Consider the following 24,214-nt stretch of genomic DNA (forward strand, 5'->3'; position numbering starts at 1 on the left):
GGCTCTCTCAGAGGAATCTAAATTGCACAAGGCAAACACCCTACCAGCTGTGCTATCACTCCAACCTGCTCAAGCAAATATGTATATATAAACTTGAAAATCTACACATCTGTATGTGAGTCCTGTGCTGCATTAATTACTGATTAACTAATGAAAATATCAACCGAGATCTAACACAAGCCAAGGATGAATTGTTTAATTGTTAGTTCTTATTTTTTTTTATGTATGAATACTGCTATTTATTCAGCCACTGATTAGGCTGATTTAATTTCATTTGTTGAATCACCACGAGAGCAGTTACAAAGCTTTTGGGTTTAAGTCTTATTCATACAATGAAACCCTCTTACCTTCATTCACCAGTGCCCATTCTTCACCACCAAAAACTCCAGTATACCCCCATCCCACATCCTCCCCCTACCTGTGGGGCAGATGATTTCCACATTACTCTCTCTCTCTCTCTCTCTACTTTGATCACATTCAATATTTCAACACCAGACCCACCATTATTATTTGGGATTCTACCCCAACACTCAGATCTGCCAAAAAGGCAACCATAGACAGTTTGTTTTCTATTGCTGGTTACGAACTAGGGTCGGCCATGTTGGCCGCGTGTAAGGCGAACACCCTACCCGCTGTGCTATCGCTCCAGCCCTGGTTACGAATAACATAAGATGTCACACGGCTGCAGTAGTGGCTGCACGATTTTGAAATTCTGAAATTTTAAAAATTAAATCTGAAGGGATTTCTGCCAAAAGCCGCTGGGTTACAAGATGTGTTTCTGAGTCTCTGGGATCCTGGCTATTAAACGGCTTGATCACGAGCCAGAGAGGCTGTTCGTGGGCAATGACTCCGGGTCTCATTGGGACAGAGAGTAAAGGGCCGGCTCCACCCCCATCCCATGAGGCCCCATCTGTCTCATCACTGCAGGCCCAAACCTGATGGTCCAATGGCCTCTGGAGGATGGCAGCCGAGCGGGAGCAGGCGGAGGGACAGCATCCTATCCCCCTGGGGTGGCCTGCCAACAGTAACCTACTGCGTGGTCCAGACACATATCTGCCAAAAGCTGCTGGGTTTCAATATTTGTTTCGGAGTCTGTGGGATCATGGCCATTAAGCAGCTTTGTCAGGAGCCAGAGAGGCCTTTTGTGGGTGGTGACTCAGGGTCTTGTTGGGACAGGGAGGGAAGGGTCGGCTCCACCCCTATCCCATGAGACCCCCCCCACACGTGTTTCATCACTATGCGCCCAAACCTGACTGTCCAGTGGCCTCTGGAGGATGACGGCCACCAGGCCACCAGGTTGAACAGGCCAAGACACGAAACCTATTTTCACCTGGGGTGGCCTGGTGCCAGTAACCTACTGCAGGAAATGGATGCATTTATGCCGATAGCTATTGGGTTTTGAGGTTTGTTTCTGAGTCTGGTATCATGGTATTAAGCAGTTCGATCAGGAACTAGAGAGGTCACGCAGCCAATTATATAGCTGAGCCTGAGGTGGTTTGTGGGTGTGTCTCCCACATACCTAACTTTTGGCTATTTACTTTCTTGGTAAACTTTGCCCCAAGTTTTTGGGGTCTGGCCAAAGGCACAGCAGCAATTTTGGAGTATCTTGAAGTCTGAAGACACCATCAGGCTGCTGATGCACTCAACTCACAGATACAGATTGACCTGCTGGCAGCACCACACCCCCAAGTTCTTTAATTTTTATAAAAAAATCTTGAAATACTTAATATTACTTTTCTTAGATTATTGCCTTACATAGCCAACACAAAGTCTCAAAGAAGACTCAAAATAAATCAAATGATTACTTTTCAAATTTATTTAAGAAATTATTTAGAATCTATTATCTACTAATCTAAGTGTTACATGCTTAGGCAAAACCTTTTCTTCATAAAAAAGATGTATTCAGTTATGAACATTGAAGAAACTGTTTGCACCCCAAGTGAATACCAGTATCCATGCTAGAAGACAGAAACAAAACTGCAAAATCTTGCACAAAGAAAAGTTTGTGTCTGAAAATTACATGAATAAACATGAACAGACATACACTAAAATAACAACAAAAATGAAGCCTTATTATTTATTATTATTATATTTTTTATTATTTTACATGCCCTCTTAAGCCAATCAATGAACAACAGGGGGACAGTGCTAAAGTGATTCTTTTACATCTTTTTATTCTCTGTTGCTTAGAACATAGCCCTATCTTTTCTGTTTCAAATATGTGTTTTTTTCAAAACTAAAGATCACATCAGAAAAGAAAAAATCAATATTTCTTATGAACATAGATATTACAATTCTCATCAAAATAAGGACTATATGTTAAAGTTGTCACCAAATGGCCAAGAATTAAAACTGATTTTAACTTAAGGATCTTTCAATGTTGGGTCCTAAAAATGACTCAGGGGTGAGAGCACAAGTGTGGAGTGTGTGAGGCCCTGAATTCACTCTGTTGCATGGCCTGGTCCCCAAAAGTACCATTTGGCATAACCCCGATGGCACCTTACCAAGGACTGTCAGGCTGAGCACCTCCCAGGCTGAACACTGACAAGAGTAGCCATGAGTCTCTTCATTTCTTTTTTTTTATTTGTATTTTTCCTTTATGATATGTTCTTTTCTTTTATTTTCTTTCTTTTTTTAAAAAAATTTTTATTATTGAAACACTATGAAGTATAGTTGTAGACTTACAAACTTTTCGTGCTTGGGTTTCAGTTACACAATAATCGAGTACCCATCTTTCTACTAGTGCCCATTCTTAACCAACAATGATCCCAGTAGCCTTCCCACCACCCACCCCGTATCCCCCACCCCACACCGCCTCTGTGGCAGGGCATTCCCTTTTGTTCACTCTTTCCTTTAGGGTGTTGTAGTTTGCAATAGACGTTTTGAGTGGCCATTGCGTTCGGTCTATAGTCTATAGTCTACCTACTTAAAACACTCATCTTGCATCCCGAGCGAGTCCTCCAAACATCCATTACTTGGTGTTACCTTCTCTATCTGAGCTGCCATTTCCCCAGCATGTGCTGCCTGCTTCCAAGCCATGGAGCAGACCTCCTGGTACTTATCTCAATTATTCTTGGGTGTTTGACTCCTATTCTGTAACTTTATATTCCCCAGATGAGTGCAGTCTTTCTATGTCTGTCCCTCTCTTTCTGGCTCATTTCACTTAGCATGATACTTTCCATGTAGTACCACTTGTATGTAAATTTCATCTTTTCTAACAACTGCATAGTATTCCATTTTATAGATGTACCAAAGTTTCTTTAACCAGATATCTGTTCTCAGGCACTTCGGTTTTTGCCAAATTTTGGCTATTGTGAACAGTGCAGCCATGAACATAGAAGTGGAGATGTCATTTTGACTATACTTTTTGGCCTTTTCGGGATATATTCTCAGGAGTGGTAATGCTGGGTCAAATGAGAGCTCAATTTCTAATTTCTTGAGAAACGTCCATGCTGTTTTCCAAAAGGGCTGAACCAGTCAACATTCCCACCAGCAGTGAAGGAGGGTTCCTTTCTTGCCACATCCACACCAACACAGATTGCTTTTGTTCTTTTGGATGTGGGCCAGTCTCTGTGGCGTGAGATGATATCTCATTGTTATTTTGATCTGCATCTCCCTGATGATTAGTGATATAGAGCATTTTCTCATATGCCTTCTTCTTTGGGAAAGTTTCTTTTCATTTTGTTACCCCATTTTTTATTGGAGTTGGATGTTTTCTTCTTGTGAAGTTCAACCAGTGATTTGCATATCCTTGATATCAGCCCCTTGTCAGATGGATATTGGGTGAATATCCTTTCCCATTCTGTAGTTTGTGTTTGTATTTTGGTAACTGTTTATTTTGAGGTGCAGAAGCATCTTAGTTTAAGATAGTTCAATCTGTCTATCTCTGTTTTCACTTGCTTGTCCAGTGGCATGTCATCTTTGAAGATAACATTAACTTCAATGTTGCGGAGGGTTTTGCCAACTTTGTCTTCAATGTAACTTATGGATTCCTGTCTGATGTTGAGGTTTTTAATTCATTTTGATCTTACTTTTGTACAAGGGCTGGAGTGATAGCACAGCGAGTAGGGTGTTTGCCTTGCATGCAGCCAACACGGCCGACCCGAGTTCGATTCCTCTGCCCCTCTTGGAGAGCCCCGCAAGCTACCAAGAGTACTTTGCCTGCACAGCAAAGCCTGGCATGCTACCCGTGATGTATCCGATATGCCAAACACAGTAACAACAAAGTCTCACAATGGAGACGTTACTGGGCCCGCTTGAGAAAATCGATGAACAACGGGAAGACAGTGACAGTGACAGGTAGGTAGAGATCTAAGCCCATTTATTTTTTGCCTGTAGCTGTCCAGTTTTGCTAGCACAATTTGTTAAAGAGGCTATTCTTGCTTCACTTCACATTTCTTACTTCCTTATCAAAGATTAGATGATCATATGTTTTGGGGAGATGTCAGTATATTCAACCCTGTTCCATTGGTCTACAGCTCTGCATTTGTTGCAGTGCCACGCTGTTTTAATTATTATTGCTTTGTAGTAGAGTTTGAGGTTGGGTAGGTTGATTCCTCCTATTTTCTTTTTCCCAAGAATGCATTAGCTATTCGTGGGTGCTTAATCTTCCATATGAAGTTCAGGAGTGTTTGCTCCATTTCTTTGAAGAATGTCGTGTGTATCAATATAGGGATGGCATTGAATTTGTACAATGCTTTAGGGAGTATTGCAATTTTGACAATGTTAATTCTCCCGATTCATGAGCAGGGGATATCATTACATTTCCTACTGTTCTCTATTATTTCCTGAAGTATCGTTTTGTAGTTTTCTTTGTATAGGTCCTTTACGTCCTTAGTAAAGCTGATTCCTAGTTACTTGATTTTCTGAGGCACAATTGTGAACAGGATTGTTTTTTCATATCACTTTCTTCTCTCATTATTTGCATATAGAAAGTCAAGGACTTTTGGGTATTTTATAGCCTGCAATTTTACTATAAGTCTATGTAAGTCCTAGGAGTTTCTTGGTAGAAGTTTTAGGGTTCTCTAAGTACAGTATTATATCATCTGCGAATAGTGAGAGCTTGATTTCTTCCTTTCCTACCTGGATACCCTTAACATCTTTTCTTTGCCTAACTGCTACTGCAAGTGTTTCCAGTACTATAATGAACAGCATTGAAGAGAGTGGGCATCCTTGTCTCTTCACTGATCTTAGTGGTAAGGCTCTCAGTTTTTCCCCAATGAGGATGAGTTTAATTGCCATAGGTTTGTGGTAGATGGTTTTAACTATATTGAGGAATGTTTCTTCTATACTCATTTTGGTGAGGGTTTTCATTGTAAATGCGTGCTGGATCTTGACAAATGCTACCTCTGCATCTATTGATGTGATTATATGGTTTTTATCTTTTCTTTTGTTGATATGATGGATTATGTTGATTGATTTCTGAAAGCTGCATCCCTGGAATGAATCTTACATGCTCATGGTGTATGATTTTTTTGATGAGTTGTTGAATTCTATTTGGTAGTGTTTTATTGAGAATTTTCACATTGATATTCATTGGGGATATTGTCCTGTAGTTTTCTTTTCTTGTGGTGTCTTTGTTTCCATTTGGTATTAGAGTGATATGAGCTTCACAAAAACTGTTTGGGAGAGTTTCTGTTTCTTCAATTTCCTGGAAAAGCTTGAGAAGAACCGGCAGTAGGTCCTCTTTAAATGTTTGAAAAAATTCACTAGTGAATCCATCTGGACCTGGGCTTTTGTTTTTGGGAAGGCTTTTGTTCACATTTTCAATATTCTTGAAATTAATAGGATTATTCAGATATTCTGTATCTTCTTGATTCAGCCTTGGGAGACTATAGGAATCCAGAAATTTATCCATTCCTTGTAGGTTCTCTTGTTTCATGTCATATAGACTTTCAAAGTAGTCTCTGATGATCTTCTGAATTTCTTTGATTACTGGTGTGATATCCTCTTCTCATTTCTAATTCAGTTTATTAGGGTTCTCTGTCTCTCTCTCTCTTTTTTTTTTGGTGAGTCTTGCTAGTGGTTTATCTATCTTGTTTATTTTCTCGAAGAACCAGGTCTTGGTTTCATTGATCTTTTGGATTGTTTTTTGGGTTTCCATGTTGTTCATTTCTTCTCTAAGTTTTCTGATCTCTTTCCTTTTGACTAGTCTGGGCTCCTTTTGTTGGTCCTTTCCTAAGATCTTGAGCTTTGAGGTCAAGTTATTTATGTGGGCCCTTTCTTCCTTCCTAAAGAAATGCTTTCAGAGCTATAAATTGTAACCTTAACAAGGCTTTAGCTGTGACCCATGTGTTCTGGTAGCTCGTGTCTTCATTCTCATTTGTTTCCGGGTATCTTTTGATTACTTCCTTGACTTCTTTCCTGGCCCCCTCAATGTTCAACACTGAGTTGTTTAATTTCCAGATGCTTGATTTGGTTTTCTGCATCTGTACATGATTCATTTCTATCTTCAGTGCATCATGGTCTGAGAAGATAGTTGATATAATGTCTATCTTCCTGATTCTGTTGAGGTATGATTTGTGGCCCAGTGCATGGTCTATTCTGGAAAATGTTCCATGTGCACTGGAAAGGTTGTGTTTTCTTTTTTGGGGGGAGGGATATAAAGTCCTGTATGGATCTATTAACCCTTTTTCTTTTATTTTTTCCTTCAGAGCTATTATTTCCTTGCTGAGTTTTAACCTCCTTGATCTATCTAGGGGTGATAAGGTGATATTGAAATCTCCAGTTACTATTGTGTTTCTTGTACTGTCCTTCTTAAGGTCTGTTAGCTGTTGTTGTATGTATTTGGTGGTCCCTCATTGGGTGAGTATACGTTTAGGAGTGCGATTTCTTCCTGCTGTACATATCCCTTAATTAATTAAAAATAGCCTTCACTGTCCCTTCTAATCTTTTACAACCTGAAATCTGTTTTGTCTGATACTAGTAAGGCCACTCCAGCTTTATTGAGGGGTTTGTTTTCTTGTAGGGTTGTTTTCCATCCTTTGACTTTGAGTCTATGTTTGTTCTGATTGTTCAGATGTGTTTCTTATAGGTAGCAGAATGTTGGGTTCTGTCTCTGAATCCATTTTGGCACTCTGTGTCTCTTAATTGGTGAATTTGCCCATTGATATTGAGAGTGATTATCGTTCTGGGATTTTGTGTCATCTTTCTGTAAGAGTTTGTTGTGATTGTAGGGGTTTGTCTTGTCTTACAGTAGCCCATTTAGCCCTTCTTTAGGTTTGGTTTTGAATCTATACAGTTCTTGAGCTGTTGTTTTTCCTCAGAATAGTGTACCGTTCCTTCAAGTTTGAGTGAGAGTTTAGCCAGATAAAGTATTCTTGGTGAAGCATTCATTTCAGTGAGTTTTTTTTTTTCACTATATCCCACCATTACCTTCGGGCTTGGAGGGTTTCCTCTGATATGTCTGCTGTGAATCTAAGGGGTGCTTCTTTATGTATGTGATTTCCTTCTTTGACCTTCCTGTTTGCAGGATTGTGTCTCAATCAGTGGCATCCATCACTCTAACTATAATATGTTTTGGAGTGTTTTTGTTAGGGTCTCTTTTGTCCAGCTCTGGGAACTTTTCAGCAATGATTTGTTTAACTGTAGATTTGTCATTGGGACTGTTTCCCTGACCTTCTGGCACTTCAATGGTTTTAATGTTGTTCCTCTTGCAATCATCTCCTAGGACTCTGATTCTCTCTAGAGCTATTTTGAGATCTCTTGCCATTGTTTGTTGTTGCCTGTAGGCTTCCTGCAGTTTATCTTCCAGCTCACTGTTTCTGTCTTTAGCTGTTGCCATTCTACTGTTGAGGGCACAGACTGAGTTTTTTATTTCATTTACCAAATATTTTCTTTGTGACGTTTCTGTGAATAGCTTTCCAATTTCTGCTCCCATTTCATTCTGTATTTTCTCGATTATTTCTTTCATGTCCTTTTTTAATTTACTGTATATCTGTCTCACTGTTTCATTAAGTTCATTGAACATCTTCATTGCCTCATATCTGCATTCTTTATCAGAGAGCTCCCTTAAGTGAGTAACACTTAAGCTTCTGGACTCTTTTCATCGTCCTCTCCTCATGGTGGGGATTTGCGTTGTTTCTTCATGTTGGTGTGGTGGTATGGAGACTGAGATGTTACACGAGATTGCTGGGTATGAGTAATTTACCTGCAGCTGTGTGAGCGTCCATTGGTCCAAAATTAGGTCACGCCCACTTCTGCAGAGGCCATGTCCACTTCTGCCGAGGCCTCGTCCCCTACGGGTACCTGTTGTGTTTGGGGGGTACAGCCTGGGAGAAGTAGAAAACTGGGAACGGCGTTGGGGATGAACAGGAAGATGTTCAGGGATGGTGGGCTGCCCAGGTTCCCAGAGTTCAAATATGTGTTGTTAAAATTTTAGTCAAGAGAGACATGGACTTATGAACTTTTTTTCACTTTTTGGCTAAACCATTTTTCTGAATAATTTTTTATTCAACATGAATTACAGAGTTAGAATGTTCTTTATTACTAAATTTCAGTCATATGATGTTGCAAAACTAATGGCTTCACACTGTCCACTTCCTTCCATAGATATCTCCAGTTTTCCTCCCCTCTGCCTCTAGAGTGGGCACTTTTCTCCTGAGAATTGTCTTAGTGGTCCTTTCCCTAACTTCTCCCTCCCCGCCATCTTCAATCAGTGAGGAGTTTCCCACTGAAAAACACTACTGCTCTACATTTTAAAAGTTTATTGTTCTTTGGCTAATCTTTTTTAAGAACAAGAAATGGTATTGCATCACCTGAGCAACACCAAGATAGTCATCTACAGGTGTTTTCACTGGACATATTTCACTTATTCTACCTGGAAGCTTCCCTTGATATGCCTAAAAGGGTTATGTCCCAGGCTATACCAAGGAGAAAGAATTACAGAAATCGGTTATTATGGGCTGCTGTTTGGAAAGAATTGGGGGGTTTTCTGAGATTTTCACTATGTAAAACTGAGATTTCTAGAGAACTCACAGTTTGATCTGAGTCTACATCCCTGGACTTTTCTCTCTTAGAAGCCCACAGTTAGCCCCTGGTTCCAGTTTTTGGCTATAGCTTGCAGTACAAATATCTACTTCTGCTAACTCTGTTCCATGAAATTGAAAACTGTCTCAAGCTATGCTGAATCTATTACAGGAAGTGCCTCAGTTTCCTATTTACAAGTGTTATTTGATACCTCTCAACTGGAGCGATATCACAGCGAGTAGAGCATTTGCCTTGCACACGGCTGACCTGGATTTGACTCCTCCGTCCCTCTCGGAGAGCCCAGCAAGCTATTGAGGGTATCATGCCCACACAACAGAGCCTGACAAGTTCCCTGTTTCATATTCAATATGCCAAAAACAGTAACAAGTTTCACAATGGAGATGTTACTGGTGCCTGCTCGAGCAAATCAATGAACAACAGGACAACATGCTACAGGACAGTGCTACAGAGCTATTTTCTATCTGTAACCTGGATTGTTTCTGCTTTTTGTTTATTTCTGCTTCATTGAAGTGATTCAGGGAATTGTCTTATCTGGCTCAGAGGTGCAGAGGATCAAATTCAGGTTAGCCATGTGAAAAGCAAGCAGTCTACCCGCAGTACTATTGTTCCAGCCCAGAGAGGGGCTCTTGGAAAACTATCATTGCTGTCTGTTGTCGAGGAGAATGGGCAGAACATAACTTTCCTGGAGATTGATTTTATCAGTGCGAACATGTTGGTCTTAACTCAACCTATGTGGAACAAAAGAATATCGGTGAAAGAGTGCAACAGGCAAAGGGTATCATAAGTTTAAAATATGAAGACAACATGCAAATATAGTGGAGCATTTAAAATAGTTTTTGGGTAACTGGTGATAAAATACAGAAACCCTGATTTGATCCCAACACTTCATATTTGTTATTACCAGGAATGATTACTGATCACTGAGACAGGAGTAAGACTGAACACCATCAGGTGTGGTCCAAAAGCAAATTTTTAAAAAATGACTAATTTAATAAACACATAAATTGGAAAAGTTGTTAAGTGGACAGGTTAATATTCATGGAAGTTGCCTAAACTGAAGGCAACAATTTCTATACTTTCCAAAACCAGTGAGAGAAGACATTGTACCACAGACAGAATGAACAAAGAAAACATGTTTTGTGAGAATTGGCAATGTAGAAAAGAATTGGTATAGAAGATGTTATATAAGACATTACATAAGTCACTTCAATTTTTGGTTTCTAATTTGTTTTAAAAAAAATAGAAAACAGGACCAACATACATATTTTTGTTTGCTTTGTTTTTGTGACACACCTTGTTGTGTGCCACTCCTGACTCTGTGCTCAGGGCTCATTCCAGGATAGTACTTGGAGAACCATATGTGGTTCCAGGAACTAAACATGGGATAGCTGCCTGTAAGGCAAACACCTTATTGATGTCTATCTATCTGTCTAACTATCTCTCTAACTCCATAACATGTTTTTGCAATGCATTCCATTTTATCCTCTGTGTTTATCCCTTTGTCCCCAAACTTCAATGATCTTATAACACAATAGAATAACAAGGTTATTTTAATGGGAATTTTTTAAATGTCAATTTGCAATGGAATTGTACTTGATGGATCATATCACACCAGAAAAAAGGTCATCACTAAAAAGTTTAAAAAATATGTTTCTTCTCTTAGCTGAAAAGGTCACATTATTTCCATTTCTTCAATATCTAGGTGGAAATCCAAGGGACAGCTTGTAAAAGTCCTATGGTCTTAGTACTGGAATCTGCTTTGTATTTTCTTCAATGGCTATCAGATCTGGTTTTCTGTGATAATGTAATAATTGGCCTTATACAGACTAGGTTGTAGAAAAATCTAAAAAACTATATTTTAGTACATTTATATATGCTAAAAGTTGTTCCATTGTAGAAGTAATTTATATATGCTTCTGTGATAGAGCACAAAAATTCTTTAAGTTTTGTTCACAAAATTTCTGATTTCAACAGCAAAAAATTCAAGATTTAATAAAAACTTGGAGTAAATATAAATCATAATTATGATAACAGGTTTTAAGTATCTTCTTGTAAATTTGAAAAATAAAGTAGCAGAAGATTATATGTTTTAGGTTAATATGATTCCCATTTTCTAATTACATAATGATATGATATTATTATCCCTGGATAAAAATTCAGAAAAATAAATTTTAGGTACAGCTGTAGATGATAATAAAAAAAGGTAGGTCAAATCAAATTTGATGGTAAAGAAAGTGAAGCTAAATATAGGCAAATTGTTTTAAATGAGTTGAATGAATATCTCTAAATGAAACATTGAAAACTATGAAGCAAACTATTTTGCAAATGAAACAAGAAAATTCATTATCATGGATAAATTAAAATTAGAATCAAAAACCATGAACATACAAGCATATCTGTTTAGCAAAAACAGCTAGATCACTAGTTAATAGATCCCTTACCTACAAAACGTTTTAACATCCTTTACTTTCATAAACACTTCTAATCATTCTGTCAATAAATTCTGAACTAAGCTTGATGGTTTTTCTTTAAAATTCAGATACCATACTTATCTACTCCAAACCTGAAGTCTAGACATTGTATGTTTTTGAATAATTTATCACCTTGAAAAGCTACACAAGTATTTTTTTTTCCCTCCCGTTGATCATCGATTTGCTCGAGCGGGCCCAGTAACGTCTCCATTGGAGACTTTGTTGTTACTGTGTCTGGCACAAGTATAAGTAACAGAATTAAAGCCACAATTGACAGAGAGGACACTCTGCAATGACAAGATCTATCATCTAAAATACTTTAATTATTTTATTCAATTTTCAAAATCTTCTTTTCCTTCTTTTCTTTCTCCCAGTTAAACAAAATAATGTAAACCAACCTCCTGGACAATTATTTCTAATAAATCCTAATGATAATCAAGTGATTATATAGTGAGTTATTGCTGTGCTAAAATTTTTACATATCTTGTTTTATGTCACCTAAATCATTCTTATAAGATAGATGTTATTATGATTGTCAAGTTAATCATAAAGGACTTGAGCTACACAGAAGGTGAGTAACTTGTACAAAGCTATATAACTAAGAAAAATCGAAGTCCAGATTGAACTTTTTAACTCTCCAAATCTACTCTCAACTACTATTTCAAAAACTTAAAAATAGTTCATACTTTCTATGTTAAATAAGACTTTTGTGAATAATATGCAATTTTCTTCAAAACAATACTATATTTTCATAAGACATGACAGTGTAAAAAAATTCATGGAAGTATAAATTAATTTATGACTAATATGATGAGAAAATACATTTTGAGTGTATGAGAAATTTAAAGCCCTTGAAGAACAATATTTTATCAGTAATTAAGACTATTTCTCTATTAAACTTTAGTCAGTCTTCAGAAGTCCTGTTGTGCTTAATGGCTTCACCTTGGTCTTCTCATTGTTGAACCTGCAAAATCCAGTTTTAGCAAGAGTCCTGCTGAGTCAATTTTGAAACATTTTTTTATTCCTGATCTGATTAAATTCTTCATCTTCTTCCATCTCCTTGCATACACCTCTGTGAGGAATTTATCAGGAATTCTGGAATCTGATGCTTCCTTTTAGCTATTTTCTATTCAACAGTCTACTTCCTGCACCCTCCACTCACTCACACATTTCTATTGACTATAATAACCTCCCACTTGCTTTTGCATACTGTATTGAACCATTTTATATTGAGCTCTCTTTTCTTCAATTGCAATAATTCCTGAATAAAAATACATATTTTCCACTTTTCCACTGCCAGGCTCTGTTTTTTTTTTCTTTAACAATACACACTGCAGGGTAGGGAAACATGAGGATTAAGTAATGAGTTTTGAAGATAATGGCATTTACACCCCATAGTTTTTATCTGGCTGTATTTAAAGGGCTCTTCACATGAAAGTTTTTACAGTGCAATAATTCAGCTCAAATACTAGCGTGAAAGCTATGTTTACTTGCTTTGGATATAATCCTAAACTCAAGGGAAAAATGTGATTGTTTAGTTAACTTTTTCAAAATATCAACTTTGCCAGACAGTGATGGACGCATCTTTTAATCAACGAGTGGGTACTCTCCTACTGAAAAATTACAGAATCATTCTGTAGCATGCTTTGGAGATACTCTTTCCACCAGTATTTTTTGATTAAGATTAACTACAACTAAAATAATGTCTTTATCATCCTGTTTTATTCCTTTAAGAGGAGGAAATGTCTTTGCAAAAGAAAAAAACAGTTTGATCCACAATCCCTTCTACACTGGATAAACCACTTCTTTCATTGATAGTGTTCTTATGGAGTGAGATTGTATTGTTAGAGACTGCATTTCATGAAATAGTCATAAAAGACTTTCAAATATTATCAAGTGAGCACTTTGAATGCTGAATAATAAAAGCTGAGTTTATCTTTCATTTGATAATAAGTCTTTTGTGATTTCTCCTGTGTACTAAAGAAATCATTTACATCAACTGCAGTAAAACAACAACAAAACACCACTTAACAGCAGGTATTAGATGTACTAGTTCACACCAGCAAAGTTAGCTTTTTACAAAAGCAAAATGTGTATCTGTGACTTTATAGTCTTTGAATTTTCATAGTATATGATTAGATTATAATTGTTTGTATTCAGAAAAAGCCTCTTAACTCCTACTAAAATTCTCTCAAAATAAGTCTCTCTTTTTTTCTAAGTAGCATGATTATGAAATTTATTCCACTCCCCAAAGTCCTATCATAGAAGCTTTTCTGTTATTTTCCACAAGATCCAATAAAGCATACTTGATTTCAATCAGGCCAGACACACTGTCAGTGTCCAATCTTGACATATCAATGACAAGGCATATCATAGCAGTCAAAAGTTTACAACATGTAATAAAACTGAACTAAACTCAAGCATGCTATCCTCTTGTAGACCCAGGGAGACTGTAGGCAACGAGTGATTTGTAGGCTCCATTACATCCCAAATGTTCGATGTATCTAGCCCTTGGCAGGGTGTCAAGGACAAGAAATAATCAGTCTTTAGAGATCACTTTTGAAATACTATGCCCTCTTCTTCCTTCAGTTGAATCATTCCTTCTATGTTGTCAGGATCCACTGATGAAACCTGACGACTTTCAATAGCCTGTGACAAGTGAGGTATCCCTTCTCCATGTGTGGAGAAAATGATATTGTGAAATCAGCTTTCAGCAGACATGCTGTGAGTGATGAGCTGCAGCACAACATCAGCCCTGTGAACTGCTTTTGTAGAGTCAAAAGTAAAAACCAGGAGATGTACGTGATCAGATACACCAGAAAACAATGAGCACCCAAAGAGTAGATGGGCATTATAAAATTCACTCACAGCTATTTCACATCTAGGAGCAAAATCCTTCATGCTGAACTCCAGTTCATATCCAAAAATGACATAGAGGTAAATAGGCACTGGTGAAAGTGTTCACATTATAGCATCTATTCATTAGTCACTGTTGTATTAATTTGACTTCTAGTCCAGCTGATGTTTGCTAATACATCTGTACAGAAAGGTACTGATATTCAGGTAAATGCCCTTCTTTCTTTTTTTCTCTCAGGGCAAGCTTAGATTTATATATTTATTTATTTATTTATGTAATTTAACCCAACCACTAGAATTTTTTATAATATTTTGTATTATTATTATTATTATTAGTGAAACGCCATGAGGTAGTTGTAGATTTACAATATTTTGTGCTTGGGTTTCGATTATACAATGATCAAACACCCATCCCTCCACCAGTGCCCATTTTCCACCACCATGGGTAATATCCCTCCCACTCCCATCCCCCCCAACCCACCCTGCCTCTGTGGCAGGGCAATTCCTTGTGTTCTCTCTCTCCTTTTGGGTGTTGTGGTCTGCAAAAGAGGCACTGAGTGGCAAACCTGTTCAGTCCATAGTCTACTTTCAACATGCATCTCTCCTCCTGGGAGGATCTTCCAAACACCCTTTATTTGGTGCTCCCTTCTCTATCTGAGCTGCCCTTTCCCCTAGAATGCCTGGCTGGCCTCCAAGTCATGGAGCAATCCTCCTGGTGCTGATCTCAGCCATTCTTGGGTATCAATCTCATCTTTGCCACTTTATATCCCCAAATGAATGCAATATTTCTATGTCTATCCCTCTCTTTCTGACTCATTTTGCTTAGCATGATGCTTTCCATGTTGTACCACTTGTATGTAAATTTCATGACTTCATCTTTTCTAACAGCTACATAGCACTCCATTGTGTTAATGTACCAAAGTTTCTTTAACCAGTCATCTGTTCTTGGGCAATCAGGTTTCTTCCAGTTTCTGGCTATTGTAAAGAGTGCTGCAATGAACAAACAAGTGCAGATGTCACTTCGACTATACATTTTTGCCTCTCTTGGATATATTCCCAGGAGTGGTATTGCTGGGTCAAATGGGAGCTCAATTTCTAATTTTTTGAGGATCGTCCATACTGTTTTCCGGAAGGGCTGAACCAGTCGACATTCCCACCAACAGTGAAGGAGTGTCCCTTTCTCACCACATCCACGCCAGCATCGGTTGCTTTTGCTCTTTTGAATGTGGGCCAGTCTCTGAGGTGTGAGATGGTATCTCATTGTGGTTTTGATCTGCATCTCCCTGATGATTAATGATGTAGAGCATTTTCTCATGTGCTTTTTTGCCATTTGGATTTCTTCTTTGAGAAAGTTTCTGTTCATTTCATTGCCCCATTTTTTGATGGGCCAACCACTAGAATTTTAACTATTTCAATCATAGCAATGCAAGTTTAAGTTTCACTTGTCAATCCTCAGTAACTTTCATATTTATTATAAAAGTACTATTTTAAGACCTAATTTTTTTTTTGTCTAATGTAGACCTCTAAGGTAAAGGCCCTCCAGTTGATCGTCGATTTGCTCGAGCGGGCCCAGTAACGTCTCCATTGGAGACTTTGTTGTTACTGTGTCTGGCATATCGAATACTCTCGGTAGCTTGCCGGGCTCTCCGAGAGGGGTGGAGGAATCGAACTCGTGTCGGCCATGTTGGCCACGTGTAAGGCGAACGCCCTACCCGCTGTGCTATCACTCCTTCAACTTGCCTATCTTCAGAAAACCGTAAATGAATCTCAAATGAGATAAAAGCTTAATCTCTGACCCATGCAGGACTGAACAGATCCGGTAGATTGGAGGAGGATGGTTTAGCCTATTGCTCACCCAGAGGCCCTAGAAGCTGCTTGCACCCACAATCGAAAATAGCACTCATGCCCCTGGCTGGACTCCATCATCTTGGGATGGACCTCACCAAGATATTATTCTGCTGAAAACATGGGAATGCAGGTTTTGTGACTGAAATCTCCAGGTTTTCTCGAGTTCAAATGAACTATCTCCTCCAACCTCTCAGTACTTCCAGAAGTCCTGGCATTCACATCCACACTCCAAAGCTGCCAACCAGTGAAAACAAAGCTACTCCAGATATACTTTCCTGACAAAATTACTGTAAACCCTGAACAAACACGATGACTTCTTAGTACCTGTATTGCAAACCATAATGCACTAAAGGAGATAAAAAGAGAAAGAAGAAAGTTTCTTACTATAGAGGCAGGTGGGAAGGTGGGGGTTGGTGGGAGAGAAACTCGGGGCATTGGTGGTGGGCAATGTACACTGGTGAAGGGATGGGTGTTGAAACATTGTATGACTGAAACCCAATCATAAATAGCTTTGTGATGGTCTATCTTATGATGATTCAATTAAAATAGAAAAAAGAAAAAGAAAACCTACACCGTAAGAAAGAGAAAAAAAAACAAGGATTGATTCAATCCTTACACTAGATAGTGATACAACTTACCAGGTTATTTCTGATTTTACCTTATTTACCTTTTTATGAGAATATGACACATTAAATTTATTGCTCTAAGTAATATATAGATGAGAAGTACTATAAAAAAAGTCAGTTACTGAGTCATATGTCCCAAATAACTCATGAAGATTATATAACTACAAACATATAGTCACATAAAATTGAATAAAACATATTAAATACTTATCTATATAATTCATTACTAATAAAATGATGGCAATTGTAATAGTGTTATGCTTTCCAAGATAGAAACATTTTCTAAAATTTAAAAGAAATATCAATTTAAACAACGTAAAAGTGAGTCATCGTTATTTTAAAATTTTAGAATAAAAAGTTTGGGGGTTTCTTCTGGAATTTCATGCTGTTTTTTATTTAAGATTTATTTACTTTCTTATAATATTCTAGTCAAATGTAATAACATCAGATCCTCAAACTTATGATACATGGACTTTAGTGGCAGGATATTTGCAGTATTTGCTGTTGGGGCACAGAGAAAAATTCTCCCACTTTATCAAGTACTTCTGATGATGGACATACAAGCAATATTATCACTTGATTTCTATTAAATTTCTGAAGACAAGTTAATTAGGAGTCTGACATGCTAAAAACTTTTACCTTGCTATTCAGTCTTGCTTGAACTCTTGACCCCTTGCAGCCAACCTGGGGAACAAGCAGGGCCGTGTCTCTTGGATAAGCCTCCTGGCTGCTACAGCACCAGTTGTTTGAGCACAAGGGAACATTGCTGTGGGCAGGCACTTTGGGTGACAGTTTCAGGTAAGGAGATGATTTCCTGTGACCAAAGCCTTGCTTTTTTAAAAAAATCTTTAAATTTTTAATTTTTATTAGTGAGACATCGTGAGGTACAGTTGTAGACTTACAAATTTTTGTGCTTGGATTTCAATCATACAATGATCAAATACCCATCCCTCCACCAGTGCCCATTTCCCACCACCACGGATCCCAGTATCCCTCCCACCCCCAATCCCTCCCATCCCACCCTACCTGCTTTTGATGTTTGTTTAGCCTTAATTTAGAGTGTTTGCTCTAGGAAGTTAGCTCAAGTGACAAAGTACATACCTGGCAAGTGTGAAGCACTGAATTTTATCCCAATTCTAATTGCTAAGTGCCATTGGTGTGGCCCCAAGCATCTAGCATTGATGGGTGTGGCCATCATAAAAATTTAAAAGTTCTACCATAAAAACTGTTTCTAGAAAAGTGGTTCTAATTCTAGATGAACTGTTTTCTTCTTTTTTTAAATAACTATAGACTCTTAAATAACTATAAGTACCTTTTAAATAACTAAATTTCAGCATATACTTTTAGAGAGAGACATGGATATAGATATAATTACCGACACCACACATTTTTTAGAAATTAGGGAATTTCGCTCTGCCTTTGTTCCAGTACTATGCTGTTTTAATTATTACCACTTTGTAGTAGAGTTTGAGGTTGAGGAGGGTGATGCTTCCCATCGTCTTTTTCCCAAGAATTGCTTTAGCTATTCGTGAGCATTTGTTTTCCAAAAGAATTTTAGGAGTGCAAAAGGAGAGAGAGAACAAAAGGGAATGGCCTGCCAGGGTGGGATGGGGGTATAGGGGTGGGAGGGATATTATCCATGGTGGTGGAAAATGGGCATGGTGGAGGGATGGGTATTTGATCATTGTATAATCGAAACCCAAGCACAAAAATTTGTAAATCTACAACGGAACCTCATGGTGTTTCACTAATAAAAAAAGAAATAAAAGAAATAAAAGAATTTTAGGAGTGCTTGATCAATTTCTTTGAAGAATTTCATGGGTATGCTTATAGGTATCACATTGAATCTGTATAGTGCCTTGGTGAGTATTGCCATTTTAACAATGTTAATTCTTCCTAAGCATGAGAAAAGGCTATGTTTCCAGTTCCTCATATCCTCTTTTACTTCGTGGAGTAGTGTTTTGTAGTTTTCTTTGTAGAGGTTCTTTACCTCCTAAGTTAGGTTGATTCCAAGGTACTTGATTTTCTGGGGCACGGTTGTGAATGAGATTGCTTTTTTCATGTCTCTTCTTCTGTCTCATTATTTGCATATAGGAAGGCCATGGATTTTTGGGTATTGATTTTGTAGCCTGCAACTTTATTGTACAAGTTATTGTTTCTAGGAGTTTCTTGGTGGAGGCTTTAGGATTCTCTAGATATAGTATATCATCTGCGAATAATGAGAGCTTGATTTCTTCCTTTCCTATATGGATGCCTTAATATCTTTTTCTTTCCTAACCGCTATCGCAAGTACTTCCAGTAGTATATTGAACAGAAGTGGTGAGAATGGGCATCCTTGTCTTATCCCTCATCTTAGAGGGAAGGCCCTTAGTTTTTCCCCATTGAGGATAATGCTTGTCATAGGTTTGTCATAGATGGTTTTGACTATCTTGAGGAAAGTTCATTCTAAGCCCATTTTGTGAGAGAGTTTTCATCATAAATGGGTGTTGGATCTTGTCAAATGCTTTCTCAGCATCTATTGATATGATAATATGGTTTTTATTTCTTTTTGTTGATATGATGGATTATGTTGATTGATTTCCAAACTTTAAACAATTGTTGCATCCCTGGGATGAATCCCAGTTGGTCGTGATGTTTGATATTTATGATCAGTTGTTGAATTCTATTTGCTAATATTTTGTTGAGGATCTTCGCATCCATGTCCATCAGAGATATTGGCCTGAAATTTTCTTTGTTAGTGGTGTCCTTGTTTGCTTTTGGTATTAGGGAGATATGTGCCTTATAGAACTGTTTGGGAGAGTTACTGTTTTTTTCAATTTCCTGGAAAAGCTTGAGGAGAACTGGCAACAGGTCCTCTAAATGTTTGGAAGAATTCTCTAGTGAATCCATCTGGGACTTGCCTTTTCTCTACACACAACCCCAAATGTATGAACATCTAATCTTTGATAAGAGAGCAAGAAATGTGACGTGGATCAAGGAAAGCCTCTTTAACAAATGGTGCTGGATAAGTGGACAACCACATGCAAAAAACTGGGCTTAGACCTCGACTTAACACCATGCACAAAAGTCTGATCAAAATGGATTAAAGAACTCAACCTCAGACCAGAATCTATAAGGTTCATAGAAGAAAAGGTCAGCAAAACCCTCCATAATATTGAGGCTAACGGTTTCTCCAAAAAGACATGCCACTGACCAATCAAGTGGAAACAGAGATAACAAATGGGACTATATTAAACTAATAAGCTTCTGCACCGCAAAAGATAGAGTGACCAAAATACAAAGACAATCTACAGAATGGGAAAGGATATTCACCCAATACCCATCCAATAAAGGTTGACATCAAGGATATACAAAGCACTGGTTGAACTTCTCATGAAGAAAACATCCAACCTCAACAAAAAATGGGGTGACAAAATGAACAGAAACTTTCTTAAAGAAGAAATCCGAATGGCTAAAAGTCACATGAGAAAATGTTCTGCATTACTAATCATCAGGGAGATGCAGATCAAAACAACAATGAGATATCATCTCACATCACCGAGGCTGGCCCACATCTAAAAGAACAAAAGCAACCGGTGTTGGTGCAGATGTGGCGAAAAAGGAACCCTCCTTCACTGCTGGTGGGGATGTTCACTGATTAGGTCCTTTTGGAAAACAGTATGGACGATTCTGAAAAAATTAGTAATTGAGCTCTCATTTGACCCAGCAGGGCTGGAGCAATAGCACCACAGTAGGGTGTTTGCCTTTCGGTGCAGCCAGCCCAGCCGAGCCGGGTTCAATTCCTCCATCCCTCTTGGAGAGCCGGGCAAGCTACCAAGAGTATCTTCCCCACATGGCAAAGCCTGGCAAGCTACCCACATTGAATATTGGTATTCAATATGCCAAACACAGTAACAACAAGTCTCAAAAAATGGAGACGTTACTGGGCCCCCTCAAGCAAATAGATGAACAATGAGAGGACAGAGTCTCTAAGACCAGTCTCCTTGACCCAGCAATACCACTCCTAGGAATATATCCCAGAGATGCAAAAAAGTATAGTCGAAATGACATCTGCACTTCATTGTTCATTGCTGCTCTGTTCAAAAACAAAAATATGTAAATCTACAACTGTATCTCATGGTGTTTCACTAATTAAAAAAAAAGAAATTAGGGAATTTGTATTTTGAAATTTTTAAAAAAAAATATTCCTTTGTACAGGCATTTAAAAGTGCCATCTATGCATGGATTTGTGGTCTTAGTCTTTGAAAGTATAATTTTCTGTTTTCTTTTCAGACCACACATATAAATGGGGAATGTTCTAATGTCTCCACTACTATAAATATACTTTAAAAAATTACAATTATAATGTGTTCATTTGACCCAAACAACTTCTCAACAAATCAATTGTCTAAATACAGTCTATATAGAAGACATTTCAATTTACAATTTACTATAGGATAAAAATGCATGTTTCTAGAATGAATTCGAAAATGTTCATTTGAACTAAAACATCACAGGATGAATATATGTGTTCATGTAGAATACTTTTACACTCTACAACAAAATAGGTAACATTTTAAAAATATATCCATGCATGCTGTGCTTTTTGAAAGTTTATTCTATACCACTTCACTTTGAGAAAAGGCTTGCCTTCCTGGCATTTTTATTTTCCAAAAGAAATAAAAGGAGGTTATTTTTTGTCTATTTGTTTGCTTTGTTTTACAGTTAAGACAGGAGTAAAGGGACAAGTAAATGTATATTTACATTAGAAATTTGGTATAAATTTAGTGCTAGGAACATACCAAAAGATACTTGCCCAAAAGTATCCTAGTAATTTTTAACCTCAATGAAAATTAAAAGATAAGTGAGAAATAACTTAGTTTTTCATTAAATAATATTTACATAGTGAAAATATTTATTTTCTAGGTAAATGTTGATGTAACTGATGGTATCATAAATTATGTCCTAAAGTAGTAAGAGTAAAATATAAAAGCCTGAAATCTAGATAATTGCCAGAACTTTGTTACAAACAGGAATTTGTATTTAATGGTCAAGGCGTATTTGTGAGGCAAGAAAGCTGCTTTTCCTTGTCCAGGAAGGTTGCTTTTCCTTCTAAGCCTGGACATAAAGTGTTTGATTTTTCAAAAATGTTAAATACAGAAATGCATGATATAAGAAAACTAGGGAATACTAGAAGTAAAAAATATTTATACATACAGAAACCAAAATAAAGGGAAAGGCTTTAAAAACAAAGTGAAGGATAAAAAGAGGAAGAAGAAAAACATTTTAAAAGATCTAAAATCATGATAAAAATAAAAATTCCCACTTTTTAATACTAAATTACTTTGTGGTCTGCTACTTCTGAATGATTATGTGAACGATCACAGGGCTTAGTCAATATGGAATTAGCAAACAGCAGCTTAACTAAAGCAAAACGATAATCAAAAATGAAGCAAATTTCATTTCCTAAATGCTTAACAGTTTGTGATTCACCAGCTCCTTCTACAACCACAGCAACTACTATAATTCTGATAAAAGATATAATAAAATTTTTGAGAACTGAAAAATTGCTCTACAATGTTCTATATGTCAACCTTTTCTGTCCCAAATGGGTTATTTTAAGAATTCATTCTCCTGACATCCTTTCACCACTTCCTGTCACCCTCATTCTCAGCAATTAACTTGACCTCTTTCCTTTCAGAGAAATTAGATATCATTAGTCTCTCTCTCTCTCTCTCTCTCTCTCTCTCATTCTCTCTCTCTCTCTCTCTCTCTCTCTCTCTCTCTCTCTCTCTCCCCCCTCTCACCCCCTCGTTGTCTCACACACACACACACACACACACACACACACACACACACACACCACACTCACCTTAAATCTTTAAATGTATCTGAATGTTCACCTATGAGGTATTTGAAAACTGGAATATGTGCTTCATTTCAAGGCTCTTGGTGATCTCTGTATCTCTGTAAAGTTTCTCTGTAAAAAACTCTGCGGGCGGCCAGGGGGTGGTCCTGACGGCTCGTCCCCTGGCAGCCCAGGTTCTGGGGGGCCTGGGCCACCCACCGCGTAGGGGTGGCCTGGGCCCTGGGGCAGACAGCAGATAAAACGAGAGCCAAGCCAGTTGATTGATCAGATGCCGTTTATTCCATTCTCATCTCAGTTCACTCCTGCCTCTCTCCTTCTCTCTCAGGCCCAATCTGGAAACCCTTTCTCCTTCTGGCTCTGACTCTGGATCTTGATCCTGATATTCTCTCTTCCCTCGCCCACTCTTACAGTCTAGTCAAATCCCCAAACCATGAGCGGCTGGGTTTACACATAGGTGTGGTCACAATCAATAGGGTTAAAGTTCTTCCCCTCAGGGGATGCTGCTTCTAGAACAGATTCTCTTTCAGTAGGACCACCAACCCAAGGGTGGAATCCCATGGGTGTTTTTCTCCTCTCCTTGTCCAACAAACATAAACGCATTCATGATATTAATCATTTTTATGGATACAGTGAGAGATACATTAAGCTTATAGAATTGCTCTCCTGGGGTCATCTCGATCTTAGACTACGGTGCTCAGGCCAGACTAGTTTTCCAAACCCTAGCAGTTACTTTTGGATCATGAAAGCATTTGTCATAATCAAGTTCTTAACTTATAGTTAAGAATTGTGGTGCTAGAGGCCCAGCTCTGGGCAACAAAGCTGAACGGCTCCAATTCCAACAGGTACAGCCCGCCCCCAAGGGCCTGGGTCCCTCTCTGGGCACGCGCAGCTAGAAACAGCCCCTAGACAGCCGGTTTTCAACCCCTGATCTGCATGGGATGGGCACAGAGGCCCAGCTCTGGGCAACAAAGCTGAACGGCTCCAATTCCAAACAGGAGACGTTCCCAACTCTTCGCCCAGTGCCAGGGACTCTTTCCAGAGCCACGGCTGGTGACGCGGCCGCGAAATATTTTCCCACTACGTATGCCATAGGAACCATAAGCTAACTTCTTAGATGGAAACTTCTCTAGTTTAGCTCAGCCACTAGAAACACAGTAGCCAATAACTCATAAGCCTATCTTAACTCACACTGCATATCAAGCAGAATAGTAACAGTGAACGTGAAGGACTAAACCACACCTCTCACAATGGTAAAGCAATGCAAAAGCCCACCAAACTTTCATATTGAAGAGTCTAGCCCAGATGACACCAACAGTACTGTAGTGTTAGACAACCTCTCTGACAAGGAATTCAGAAGGGAGCTACTTGGGATGCTTAGGGAATTAAAAGAAACAATGGAAAGCAATGCCAATAGAAGACAAGAGGATCTGAAGGCAGAAATGAGGAAAATGCAATCAGAAATGTCAGACCTGAAAAATCTCGTAGGCGAATTGAAAAGTTCAGTGGAAGGCCTCAGCAGCAGAGTAAGAGCGGCTGAGAACAGAATCAGTGAGCTCGAAGATGAAGTTCAGAGACTC

The sequence above is a fragment of the Sorex fumeus genome, unplaced genomic scaffold (assembly GCF_029834395.1).
Source record: "Sorex fumeus unplaced genomic scaffold, SorFum_2.1 ptg000008l, whole genome shotgun sequence".
NCBI classification, from domain to species: domain Eukaryota; kingdom Metazoa; phylum Chordata; class Mammalia; order Eulipotyphla; family Soricidae; genus Sorex; species Sorex fumeus.